Source organism: Camelus bactrianus, chromosome 19 (assembly GCF_048773025.1).
Source record: "Camelus bactrianus isolate YW-2024 breed Bactrian camel chromosome 19, ASM4877302v1, whole genome shotgun sequence".
NCBI classification, from domain to species: domain Eukaryota; kingdom Metazoa; phylum Chordata; class Mammalia; order Artiodactyla; family Camelidae; genus Camelus; species Camelus bactrianus.
The window spans coordinates 38,834,234-38,849,161 of NC_133557.1; positions in this window are offsets into that span (position 1 = coordinate 38,834,234).

Genomic DNA, 14,928 nt, shown 5'->3' on the forward strand with positions numbered 1-14,928 from the left:
AATTATTCATTGCTTAACTGAATTTCAAATTTAACTGGGCATTTTATATTTTGTTCAATAACCCTTGTCTGCAGGTCTCTAGGTGAGAAGACAGTCTGGAGCACACTGTCCCTTGTTCAAGGGATGAGGGAGCTGGGGTATTTATCCTCCAACTCTCATCCATCACTGACTAAATGATATTTCTGATGGCATTAACTCTGGCATTTCTGACTTGGTCCACACACATTGAGAGAAAGCCATCAAGCTGAGAGTAGCAATCTTGCAGAAGAATACTGTCAGCCAGTATTTGGATGGTGAATGCAACAAGATAGGGACAGGAGACCAACAGTGTCTGTACATATAGCAGCTGAAAGTGGAGCTCTTCTGCGCTCCCGAGAACAAAGTTAAATGAAAAGGCAGCTTGTCTTTACATTTCTCTGGATGAGTTCAGAGTATAACCACAGGATGTGAAGGAGAGAATTAGGAGGAAAGGAATTAACTACTGCATTGAATTATGACAGACTAACTAAAGCATGTGTGTTTGTGCGTGTAGGTGACAGGGAGTGAGAAAAGGCAGTGTTTACTAGTCCAGAAGCGGCATAAGAAAATGAAAATTTCCTGACCTGTCATTTTCATCAAAAGTAATGGTGCAATTATAGGAAGTGCCTGGGTAGTTCTAAAATTCTTTCTGAAACTAGGGAACAAGTTCTCTTTCCATTTTCAGTTAGAGTCATAAAGCCAAATGATTATCTCTCCATCATTGAGGCCGATTTGATTTTCAAAATTCTCTTTGCACCAATAAGTGTCAATACTACGGGTGTGTATTTTTATCATCAGTTCATCGAGTTTGCATATGCCATCTGCTCTGACACATGGGGAATGTATATTTTCTCTTGTTTTTACCATTCTTTGGGAATTGTTTAACCTCTAATCAAAGCCAGAGAAAATGAACTAGACATAATTTCAGTGTTATTTTTTCATGTGTTGGGTAAATATGTGTAATCTTCTGGCTTGAAGGGCCATGGCTTCACTTGGGGAGCAGTTCAACTCATTTAGACAGTGATACAAGGGCATTCCTTCCCTTTTGGGTTCCAGTTTTAAATTATTGGGGATAAATATCCTTTGGTCTTGTGACATGTGGTATATCCAATTGCTCTAGGGAAAAGGGTAAAAGATCAGTGAAATGAAATGTCTTTTAGTGGTATGGCAGTGGTTAGAAGTTGAAGTTCTATTGTCCCTAAATAATATTAAGGACATTAAGAGTCTTTTTTCCCCCTTTCTTGTCCTTAAAATGTGAGTATTCAGGGGTAGGGTATAGCTCAAGTGGTAGAGTGCATGCTCGGCATACAAAAGGTCCTGGGTTCAATCCCCTATACCTCCTCTAAAAATAAATAAGTAAACTTTATTACCTCCTCCCACTAAAATAAAATAAAATAAAATAAAATAAAATAAAATAAAATAAAATAAAATAAAAATTGCGATGAGGGTTGAAAAAGATTTAACAAAACAAAGTAAAAAAAAAAAAAAAGATGAGTATTCTGTTTGACTGATTTTGGAAGGCAGGGTAATGGACCACAGCCCAACAATGGATTATCCAAACTGGTCTATGAGCCAACCACATGGCTGCCCCACTTGTACCATGTCAGTCTTGAGAGGCAATGGGAATAGAGAGGAGCCAGGGCTGCCAGGTACAGTGGTACATGTTGTCTACAAAACACCCCATCAAGCAGTTGAACTGGGGCTGAAATCCAGTCAGACTCCAGTCACCAAGCCACGTGCCCTGGGGCAGGGCTGTTTCTCTCCCAGAGGAAGGGACACTTTTTCTTAATAAACACAAAGGTGGACAAATGGACTAATGACAATCTTAACCATAGCCTTCAAAAGGCATGGATTCTTCTGATTTGAAAACAAGTTATGGAGGCATTCCTGGGGGATTTTCATTATCACTTATCCAACTACTGTGCTTCGCCTAGACATGGCGGTTTACATGCAATACCTAAGATCTCTGCGCACTTCTGCAGGGTCCCTCCCCCTCATAACTCCTGAAAAATGCAAAGCAGCCTCGTTGTCCCACAGTGCAGGGAAAAAGGCTGCTTGATCTCAAAGTAGGTCTTCATTCTCACAGACAGATCAGAGTGAGGACTTTTCCTGACCATGTAAGAAGTGTGCATCACCACAGATTTCCCAACCCTCAGAGCTGGCAAAACAGCCTCCGCAGCACAGCCCTTTGGGGGATAATTCTGTGGAGACAGGCTAGGATTGATTGGGGGAAACAATTCTAATCAACTTTTCAGCAAATAACATAAATACTGGGTTTCCAGAAGGCTAGTGCCAATTTAAGCTTTAATTACTTTGGAGTGTAGATGGTGTAAACCTAAAACAAATAGCATCTGAAAGATTAATTATTACAATTTTATGGTAGTAATATGTTCTTATTAAATTCAACGTCACCACCATCCTGTGCTAGGTTTTGCTTTAGTCAGTTTCCCAATGTTGTAAATTTTTATCAGCTGCTGTTCAGTCATCATCCCATCACCAAGTCTTCATTTTATACATGACGCTTTTGATGTGACTCGCAAAATACAGCCTAATGGAGCTACATCAAGTGATGACTCTGCCAAGCAAGAGGACCCCACTACAGAGCCACCAGCCTGAGAAAGCATCACCCAGAGACTGTGGCACCTAAAAAATTAAATTTAAAATATACTATTTAAAATTTGTGAAAGTAATTAAGTATCAAGTCAATTGAAACAAACTTCCAAAGGATGGTTTTGGTAGGTTGTAACATTGATATTTCTGAAATTGTTAAAGATTAAATCTGCAAGAAGACTTTTGGGTCACCCCCCGAAGTCCTGCAGGGATGACACAGAACTTTCGCTTGTGATTGTATTTAATGTGCACAGCACATGAGGGCAGCTCACTGTCCCCACTTTACAATCCAGTAAACTGAGTCTTTAGACCCGTGATGTCAACATGGTAGCCACTAGCCATGTATGGCTACCGAATACTGGGGAGGTGGCGAGTCAGACTTGAGATGTGCTATAAATCTGAAACACATTGAAGATTCTGAAGACTTGGTAAGAAAAATTAATGTGAAGTATCTCATTAATAATTTTTTTAATATTGATCACATGTTGAAATAGAAAGTTTGAAATTGGGTTAGATAAAATTTTAGAAATTAATTCCACCAGTTTCTGTATACTTTTTAATGCAGCTACTGGAAAATTGAAAATTACATCTGTGGCTCAACGTTGACCACCAACCAATATAAATCTACCCTATGTCCCATTCCATACGAAGGAATTAACTAGACTGATGTACTGTCCTTTGGGGGATATTTGAATTTTCTAGAAGACCTATAGAGACTACAAAGTATAACCAAAAAGTTTAGCCATTTCTAATGATGGAAATTTGGGGCCATTTTGGGAGTGCAATAACTTATTCTACTGAGAGAAAGTCAGCCCAGAATTGGAGTGGAGAGGACATCAGAAAGACCACCTTGCATGTAAGCTCTCAGAACCTGCAGCCTGAAGAAGCTTCCATTCCTCTGTTGTTCAGGAAAATGACACCAGTGCACCTGCAAAGCCATCAACAGTGATCAGCAATGTCAGATGAGAAACTCTTGCCAGCCTCCTTCATTAAGGCAGGGAGGAGAGCTGGGTTAGTTTGTAAGCTCACTTCCTCAGCTCAGTCATGCTTTCTTGACTGTATATTATTAGAACATCTGACAAATACCAAGAGATCCAACATAGGGTTCTACCTGCATGAAAAGATTCTGTTTCATCTAAGAACAGTGTTTAAATATGCCCTGTACATATGTATGGAAAAGATGAAAATCCCAAAGTTCACAGCAGCACTATTTACAACAGCCAAGACATGGAAGCAACCTAAGTGTCCATTGACAGATGACTGGATAAAGAAGATGTGGTATATATACAATGGAATATCACTCAGCCATAAAAAACAAATGAAGTAATGCCATTTGCAGCAACATGAATGGACTTAGGGATTATCATACTAAATGAAATAAGTCAGCCAGAGAAAGACAAATATCATATGATATCACTTATATGTGGAATCTGAAAAATGATACAAATGGACTTACAAAACAAACAAACTCACAGACATAGGATATAAAATGATGGTTACCAAAGGGGAAATGGGGGTGGGGAGGGATAAATTAGGAGTTTGGGATTAACAGATACACACTAGTAAATATAAAATAGATAAACAACAAGGTCCTACACAGGGAACTATATTCAACATCTTGTAATAACCTATAATGGAAAAGAATCTGAAGAAAAATACATATATATATATATATATATATATATATATATATATATATATATATATATGTATATGTAAAACTGAAACACTTTGCTGTTCACCTGAAACTAACACAACATTATAAATCAACTATACTTCAATTAAAGCATTAGATAGGTAAATAAACATGCCCTGTGCCTTGCACATCTTCCTCAGCAACTATCAGGAGGATCTGGACAACCAAGGAGACACTACCTGAGTCTTGAGCCTTCATGTTGTCACCAGAAAAGTGGAAAATAACATCACCTGCCCCACAGAAGTATTATGTGGGTTACACAAGATGGCAGTTATGAAAGCAGCTGCCTTTAGGTATACCAGTTAGCTTCTGCTGCAGAACAAATGATATGAAAGCTTAGTGACTTGGCTATATGCAGATGACATGATACTATATATAGAAAACCCTAAAAGGTCCACACAAAAACTACTAGAAATAATCAAAGAATTCAGCAAGGTAGCAGGTTACAAGATTAACATACAAAAATCAGTTGCATTTCTTCACACTAATGATGAATCAACAGAAAAAGAAAGTAAAGAAATAATCCCCTTTAAAATAGCACCCAAAGTAATAAAATACCTAGGAATAAATCTAACCAAGGAGGTGAAAGACTTATACATGGAAAACTATAAACCATTGATGAAGGAAATTAAAGAAGACTTAAAAAAATAGAAAGATAACCCATGCTCCTGGATTGGAAGAATCAATATTGTTAAAATGGTCACACTGCCCAAGGCAATCTACAGATTTAATGCAATCCCTATCAAATTACCCAGGACATATTTCACAAAACTAGAACAAATCATAATAAAATTTATATGGAACCATCAAAGACCTAGAATTGCCAAAACATTCTTGAAGAAAAAGAAACAGGCTGGAAGAATAACTCTCCCAGACTTCAGACAATACTATAGAGCTACAGTCATCAAGACAGCATGGTATTAGTACAAAAACAGACACATAGACCAATGGAACAGAATAGAGAGCCCAGAAATGAACCCACAAACTTTTGGTCAACTAATCTTCGACAAAGGAGGCAAGAATATACAATGGAATAAAGACAATGTCTTCAGCAAATGGTATTGGGAAAACTGGACAGCAGCATGTAAATCAATGAAGCTAGAACACTCCCTTACATCATACACAAAAATCAACTCAAAATGGATCAAAGACTTAAACATAAGACAAGATACAATAAACCTCTTAGAAGAAGATATAGGCAAAACATTATCTGACATACATCTCAAAAATGCTCTCCTAGAACAGTCTACCCAAGCAATAGAAATAAAAGCAAGAATAAACAAATGGGACCTAATGAAACTTCCAAGCTTCTGCACAGCAAAGGAAATCATAGGTAAAACAAAAAGACAACCTACGGAATGGGAGAAAATTTTTGCAAATGAAACTGACAAAGGCTTGATCTCCAGAATATATAAGCAGCTCATATGACTTAATAAGAAAAAAACAAACAACCCAATCCAAAAATGGGCAGAAGACCTAAACAAGCAATTCTCCAAGGAAGACATACAAACGACCAATAAGCACATGAAAAAAATGCTCCATATCACTAATTACCAGAGAAATGCAAGTCAAACCTACAATGAGGTATCACGTCACACCAGTCAGAATGGCCATCATTCAAAAGCCCACAAATGACAAATGCTGGAGAGGCTGTGGAGAAAGGGGAACCCTCCTACACTGCTGGTGGGAATGCAGTTTGGTGCAGCCACTGTGGAAAACAGTATGGAAATTCCTCAAAAGACTAGGATAGACTTACTGTATGACCCAGGAACCCCACTCCTGGGCATAAACCCAGAAGGAACCTACTTCAAAATGACACCTGTACCCCAATGTTCACAGCAGCAGTATTTACAATACCCAAGACATGGAAACAGCCTAAATGTCCATCAACAGATGACTGAATAAAGAAGAAATGGTCTATTTATACAATGGAGTACTATTCAGCTATAAAAACTGACAACATAAGGCCATTTGCAGCAACATGGATTTTCCTGGAGAATGTCATTCTAAGTGAAGTAAGCCAGAAATAGAAAGAAAAATACCATATGAAATTGCTCATATGCGGAATCTAAAAAAAATAAATAAATGAAAAACAGAAACGGACTCATAGACATAGAATACAAATTTGTGGTTGCCAGGGGGACAGGGGGTAGGAAGGGACAGACTAGGATTTCAAAATGTAGAATAGAAAAACAAGATTGTACTGTGTAGCACAGGGAAATATATACAGGATCTTGTGGTGGCTCACAGTGAGAGAATGTGACCATGAATATATGTATGTTCATGTATAACTGAAAAATTGCGCTCTACACTGGAATTTGACACAACATTGTAAAATGATTATAACTCAATTTAAAAAATGTTTAAAAAAAAAAAAAAGCTTAGTGCCTTGGGCACATATTTTTTTTCTCAGCCCTCCGTGGTTAGCCTCATGGCGTTCTTGCCTTGAGCTGGTCTCGCTCGGGCAGCTGCATTCAGCTTCAGTGTTGGCTGGGCCTCTCTCTCCCTGTGGTCCTTCCAGCAGGTTGGACTGAGCTTCCTCCTATAGTGGGGACAGCTCTCCCAGAGGGAATGCCCCAGTGCACAAGCACATCTCCAGCCTCTGCTTCAGCCAAGTTTGCTGATGTCCCATTGTAAGGACAAGTCACATGGCCAACTCTAGGGTCTCTATGAGTGGTGGAAACACCAGGATCATTGGGGGCCATTGATTAAACAGTCCACCCTACCAAGCTTCCACTTACAGAGTCCTTACTGTGGACCAGACACCGGGCTAAGCATTTCACGGATCTTAAGTCATTTCATTTATTGACAACCCGGGGAGGTGGGTGCCTTCAGCTCCATTTGACAGATAGGAAACTGAGGCTGGACGAGATGGAGCAGCAAGTGCAGGAATCCCCAACCAGGTGGATCCCTCTGAAGTGTGTGTTCTGAAGCCACTAGTTTTGCTTGTCACTAAATATTAGAGGGGGAAAGGAAGGGGAAAGGAAGAGGAAAGGGAAGGGAAGGATTCTACTCTCTGCGGTGCTTTGATTTACTCTCAAGAACAACTTCTGGCGAATATGTTAGAGGTATAAAGGAGCAGAGCGAATAACTGAGTGAATGAGGCAGCCCAGGCTGGAGCAATTCCACTCACCTTGCCGTTTAAGGGGATGCACCTTAGCACGAGAAGCCGAAGGACCGCAGACAGGCGAGCCTGGGGTGACCACTGTTACACACATCACTCCAGCCCTGAAGTTGCTGGGAACTGATAAGAACTATGAAACCCATTGAGATTTTAGTGCTATTTGATTTCCCCCTTTGCCCAGTTCCATGTTTATTTTCAAACCCTTCACATGGGGAAGCAAAGATATTAGACAAATTGCATATTCCACCCAGCAGATAAAGTCAACAAGAACCATCACAGACAAACTCTGGCGGAATGGGAGTGCCATTTTCTTTGTTAGAAATCTGGCTTGGAAAGCGCAGTGTGTCTGCAGAGAAGTAAAAACCATCTCCTTAGATAAAAATCTCATTAATAGTTCTTTTCGCAAACAGGAGGAGAAGCAGAAAAGATTTGTTGAGATGGAGACTGCAGAAGCAGATAGTAGCGGTCCCCTGCTGCAGCCTGGAGGAGCTGGAGGAAGGCACTAAAGGTTACACGAATGAGGATCGTTAATATTCACAGCAGCATCTGGTGCTATGTTGCCAGGAGACAGGAATGAGAACAGAGCATCTTCCAGGTCTAATGGCACTGTGGCTGCCACATGAATCCCAACATCCCCAGAAATGAGATCTCTATCATTTGCAAACAGGGAAGCATGGGTGGCTTGGCTGTCATTCCGGAAGGTCACTAAAGGACATGCAGATGGGCTGCCCGTATTTCTCGGACTGACACCAAACAGGTTTCCTGCACAGCTTCTCCTTTCCAGGGACACGGTCACTCACAGCAACTCGACTGGCACAGAGGGAACTGGGAATCTGCATTTGACCCCTTGGCACAATTTGCAAAGTTCTGGCTTCTTGGTTTTCCCTCCAAATATCTGCTACACGCACTTTTTGGGAGGCATTTAGCCTTGTCAATTTTAGGCTCTCAAAACTCGTGTGTAGGTCTTAGCCTCCCAATCTGTAAGCTTCTGAAGATCAGCAAGCAAAACATGTCATCATAACCCCAGATCCTGCGCCTCCTTCGGTTTCTCCCAGGAGCAGACCCTGAGACAAGGATTTGATTTAATCTAGTTGTTCATTTCTTTCCATAGTTAATGGGATTCTAAGTGGGAGAGATGTTTCTAGATCCTTTCTGTCTCTACTCCCTCCCTGATGGGGCCAAAACTTTTCCTTGCTTGTGCTTAGAGACCAGGTGGGTGTGAAGGTCCTTGCACGTTTGTACCCCCCTTTCGCACTTTCTTAGCCCTTCTGAATACACCCTCTCCTGTCACTCTCTCAACTTGGTGGAGTCAGTCATTCAAAAACTATCTCGTACTTGCTGTGTGTGGATGAGGACACAACAGTGAGCAAAGTGATACGAAGCTGGCTCCCTCGTGAAATGCCATAGGAAAGGTGGTTTCTCTTTTCCAGGTGCTCCAAGAGGAGCCCCAGAATTAACTCCCGTTGCTGGGCCAACTTTAAAGGAAACCAAAATATGTCACCTCAAAATATGCCTCTTTAGTATCAAAATTATTTTCATCTGAAAGCAATTAAGAAGCAGTAAATGCAGAAAAAAAAGCCCTCTCCTTTCTGCCTAAAAAACAAGAAATCAATTTTCCTTTTACTGGAGACAGACTCTTATCAGCCCAGAGACGGCACCAGTGGAATCTGCAAATAACTGTTGATCAACTCACCCTCATCTTCCTCGATACCTCTTCCCCATTTACTCCCTCCAGCCCAAACCCCTGTATCTTATCAATTCTTCACAAATGAATTGTTTCTTTGTCTAAAAGGTTTAAAAGCTGCCCGCTCCAGTCACTTCTTCAGGTCTTCATTCTCTTATGAAGGTTCTTATGCACATGTAAAAACTTAATAACATGAGTATGTTTTTCTCTTGTTAATCTTTGTCAGTTTAATTTTCAGACCCAGCCAGTCACCCTAAAAGGATTGTGGAAAACCCTTTCTTTCCCTACAACTTCTGAGAAGATCCACAGAATACACTGTTTGGCCAGTGCTGGATCGTCTGGCCTCTGCCAAGACCAGGGGCAGAGAGGATCATCTTCAGCTAAACTCATGGGCCAAGAGGACGGGTGGTTTCCTAAAAGAAAAGATAATATCCTGGACAGGAATGGATGATGAAAAATCAAATTAACCAAAGTCCCATATACTGATGTAGGTAGGACAAACATTTTAGTATTTGTGGGCAGGACAAGATGACTTCCTAGACTCATAATGGTGAATAAATGTCTAAGCAGGTGCTTTAACTCCTGAATTCTTTCTGGTTCGCTATAGTCAGTCTTGGAGGTCTCTCCTTAGATGGTTCTGTGTCAATTCCCATAAAGAGAATTTTTAGAAACCAGAGTTGAGAAATTAGGATTTCTTGCATTTTCTTTACTTGCCAAATTCCCTCCAAAAGTTAAGAGTGGACACCAAAATAACCCAAAACTTTAAAACTCTTGAAATCTGAAAATCATAACCCTGCCTTCCTCCACGAAGTCCTGGAATGCGAGATTGCCATTCATTCTCCGCACCCTCCATCTGTTACCCTGACATTCAATTACCACCAATGGGAAATGGGGCCAAACTAATGTCCTCCAGGAGGCCAGAGCTCTACAGATCTCCCTGCAGCCCAGAGAACTCATCAATCTTCAGGTCTGCACAGCCCCCAGTGAGGACTGGGGAGCCGAGAGTCTGTAGCTGGGGCAGCAGGACCACACAGGGAACATGGCAGAAGAGGAGAAGGAAACCTCTCCACCAGGAGCCAACTCAGTTTTGATATATGTCAGCTTGCAGAGTCCTGCCCCAAAGTGCAGTGGTGGCCGAGCAACAGAGGAGGAGAGGGGAGTGAGTGAGGCTCATGTCACGGGTTGGCAAGTTGCATCTTCCAGTAGGACCCCCTAAAGTGTCTGCCCTTGACATGGACAACGTGGGTTTGTGGTCTGGTCTTCATCTGTGGTTGTCCAGGACTGACTTGTTTATTTTTCATTTCTAATCACAAACCCAACCCATCAAAGACACACTAGACATGTATGTCAGAATGATGCCAGTTTATTAATTTGCAATAGAGGAGATAGATGCCTTCTCAGTATTCAAGGTCTCATCCAAGATGCCTCTTTCCCAGGATTAAGGTAGTGGGAAAGCTAAAACATCATTAGGAGGTTGCTTGCAGGTTTTACGAGAAGACAGAGCATCAGAGCAGAGGGATATGGGGGTCTTGTGTGATCATTTATCTTGCACATGTCAGAGACCAGCAGATTTACTCTGCCACAGAAGGTCACTTTCCTGAGACAAAACTGGGGCTGGATAAGGTAGGCACCCTCTGTCCTTCATATGGGTGGGAGCTGGAAGAATTTTTACTCTCTCATTTTCAGTTGCATTATTATCAGCCACAAACAGCCCCTAGGCATGGACTTGCTAGTTTCCAAGAACGTAGTTTATTTCAAATTAATTAAGTGTTAAGTGATGCCTTCTTGATGAGATTTTAGGTGACAGCCTTGAGCCCTTTTAGTGATACATCTCAGTCTCATTATCCAAAAACATTGTTCTGAATATCCATTGACCTTTACTGGATTTATCCCCAAATTCTAAAGTAAACCTTGTGTCAGTTGTGAAGGTCCCTGGGTGCTGGGTTCCAGATCCAGGTGTTGGTTCTTTATCTAATCCCTTCCTTCCCCTCTTTCTTTCTTGAAGCAAGATTTCTGAATCTATTCTGTATTTACCCTCTTTTGGTGACATACTACCCCCAAGGGGTAGGAAGGGAATTGCCTTGACATGGTTTAAGTAATCCTGGCTAATAAAATGTGTGGTTCCTGTAACCTTGGTGCTACGCTCCGGCAGCACTTCATTTTTTTCTCTCCCATAATTTTTTTAAATTTTATTTTTTATTGAAGGGTGGTTGATTTACAATGTTAATTTCAGATGTACAGCTAACCGATTCAGTTATATATACATTTACAAGTACATATATTTTCAGATTCTTTTTCATTATAGCTTGCTACAAGAAACTGACTATAGTTCCCTGTGCTGTACAGTAGGTTCTTGACAACACTTCTTGTGAGAGGTCATGAGCCCTCACTGCTCAAGCCATTTCTGTTTCTTGCAGCTGGAAGCTCCCTAACTGGTCCATTTAGTAAGTGGGTTCCCATCCCACAATCAGTTAGTCTATGTGTCTAGGTCAGTGTGGACAGATCACTTAGCTTCTCTGGACTCCCATTTCTTCATCTTCAAAGTTGACAGGCTGCAGGAAATTCTTTCTTCCTTCCCTTTTAACTTTGACATTTGGAGTTTCTGATTTCTCTTTTCTGGGATATGACAAAGAAAGCCCTAATTCATCTCTGCTTTTCGTGCCCTGTGCTCTCAAGGTAGGCGAGCTTTCCCCTCTGCTCCTTCATTCTGAGGTTTAAACCAGATGTTCTGTATGTCAGGATGACCTGCTATACAATGATTTCTCTTTGATCCTCTTAGAATCAGAAGGGGATCAGAATATGCCACCCCAAACTATGTTGCTCTGGCATAAGGATTATTTTGAACCTAAGAGAACTGATGCAGGACAAGTTCTCTGCCCACTCCTCATATGCCAAAAGGCAGGGCATTAATTTTCCTTTGAGGAAGGTGTCCTTCTGTACCAGGACGAAGAGACTTACTCTTATCTCTGGAGATGGGGCTGGGGGAGTGGTCACACTGAATGAATCTGCATAGACAAACTTTACTAAAATAATCCTTATCTTCCAGTAGATTTCCTTACATATTTCCTAGTTGTTTTCCCAAAACATATCCCTCTTAGAAGCCCAAACTCCCTTCCTCTTGTCTAGTCACTTCTCCACAATTTATCACCCTTTGTTAAAATGGTATATAAGCAGCCTCACCCCCAGTTTAGCTGCTTCTTTGAATTTTTACTTCCTTTCTGTGAATCTTGCATGCACGTAAAAAATAATAACATCGATTAAAAATTGTCTGTTCCTCTGTTAATCTGTCTTTTGTCTGTTTATTTCTCAGATTTCAGGTACTAAACCTAAGAGGGTTTCCTCTAGGAAAAGTTTTTCTTCCTCCCAAACTCCAACAGCTTCTACGTTTTCTCACAGATAAAAACAGGAGCTGATAACTCTGACATCTTCCAGACTAAATGTTCCACAGAGTTTTAAAAAATCATGTTAGTATAACTTTTCAATAACAACCTCTATTCAGTGTTCTTCTGGAGCAATATATTTATTTGTATTTGCAAACATTCCAACAAAGATGCAGTTCTCAACTCTTACTTCACAACTGCTCCCAGCTCAGCTACACAAGTAGCATCGAAGATAAAAGTCACCTGGGCCTTTAGACTTTCACCCAATTGTTCCAGCCACAGAAACACACTTGTTTTAGGAAGCTGAAACCAGCATGGAATTTCCCAGTCAGGTCACAACACAGGAGATGGGAGCTGGAAGAAAGGATGTTAAAGGGGGCAACGAGTATATCCACCCCCCAGGAGTGAACCAAAGAATAAACTGAAGAGGGAGTGTTTTGGGGAAGATACTATGATTCTCTGGCCCACAGCCATGTTGACGAACACTGGAGAGGGACCAACACCCCTGAAACAGAGCAGAATGCTGTGAGGTCCTCCCTGGTACAAATCCTTTCTGTGTCCCACATTTCTTGTTTTAAGAAATAGACTTCATTCAGCCTTCTTGACCTTCCCTGAGCTCCAAAGGGCAGATTCAAACAGTTGCTGATCAGGGAAGGGAGGAAGTGCACAGACAATGGAAGAACAGTCTAGAAACAGTAGTGCAGCCTTGGGGCAGGGTCCTGTTTCTCCTTGTGGAATATACCTAAGGATATCTGAGTTCTTCTGCAGGAATTAAGGTGCCCACCCAGGTGGGGCATGGTACCTTCAGGCTCAGCACAAGATTCCTGGAGCACCGCTCTCTTACCTCACCACCAACCAATCAGATGAAAGTCACACACCTTGCAGCCCTCACCCTGGATTTTGTTATAAAATCGTTTTCCTCAGAAGCTATTGGGGAGTTCGGGATTTTTGAGCGTGACCCACCCATCCTCCTTGCTTGGCCCTACCATGAAATTTTCTCTGCTCCAAACTGATTTTTTGGTTTCTTTGGCCTCACTGTGCATCAGGCCCAAAAACTTTTGTGCAGTAACACCCCCCACCACCACACACCACACACACGCACTCCTAACCAACAAATAACTAAGGACGTATTTCTGGCTCTTAAGCACGCCAGCCACTTTGCCAAGAAGCTGATTGGCTGAATTAGAATGTTAACTCACAGAGAAAAACTAGCCATCCTAAGACCTGTATTCCCCACACAGTCACAAAGATGGATATTTGGTTCTCACATAAGGAAAAAAAAAAAGCTCTATTGACTTTTCTGAATTAGGAAGTTAAGTGCCTGAAAATTAACAATGCCTCCAAAAATTACATATTTAACATCAGATAATATTCTAATATCTAAATACCACTTTTCTCATGAATTCTGGCTCCTTTTAAACTTAGAAATTTATACATCATGCAAGATTTATCCTCCTGCTTGTTAGGTCTCAGTTTACTCAGAACACTTAGGTTTTTGAGCACCAAGCAGGTGTAGTATCTAGACAAAGCTCAGAAACGAGTCTCCAGGTCCATCCATGTTGCTGCAAATGGCATTATTTTATTATTTTTTATGGTTGAGTAGTATTCCATTGTATAACTATACCACATTTTCTTTATCCAGTCATCTGTCAATGGACATTTAGATTGTTTCTGTGCCTTGGCTATTGTAAATAGTGCTGCTGTGAACACTGGGGTATGTGTGTCTTTTCAAATTATATTTTCCTCCAGATGTATTTCCAGAAGTGGGATTGCTGGATCATATGGTAAGTCCACTTTTAGTTTTTTGAGGAATCTCCATACTGTCCTCCATAGTGGCTGCACCTATTTACATTCCCACCAACAGTGTAGGAAGTTTCCTTTTTCTCCACAGCCTCTCCAGCACTTATCATTTGTGGACTTTCTAATGATGGCCATTCTGAGTGGTGTGAGGTGACAATCTCATTGCAGTTTTGATTTGCATTTCTCTAACAGTTAGTGATGCTGAGCTTTTTTTCATATGCCCATTGGCCATGTGGATGTCTTCTTTGGAGAGATGTCTATTTAGGTATTCTGCCCATTTTTTGATTGGGCTGCTTGATTTTTTTTTAATTAAGCTGTATGAGCTGTTTGTATATTTTGGAAATTATTCCCTTGTCGATTGCATCATTTTTAAATGTTTTCGCCCATTCTGTAAGTTATCTTTCCGTTTTGTTGCTGACATCCTTAGTTGTGCAAAAGCTTTTAAGTTTAATTAGATCCTATTTGTTTATCTTTGCTCTACTTCCATTACTCTAGGAGCTGGTTCAAAAAAAATTTTGCTGTGATTTATGCCCAAGAGTGTTGTACCTATGTTTTCCTCTAGGAGTTTTATAATATCTGGTCTTACATTTAAGTCTTCAATCCATTTTAAGTTGAT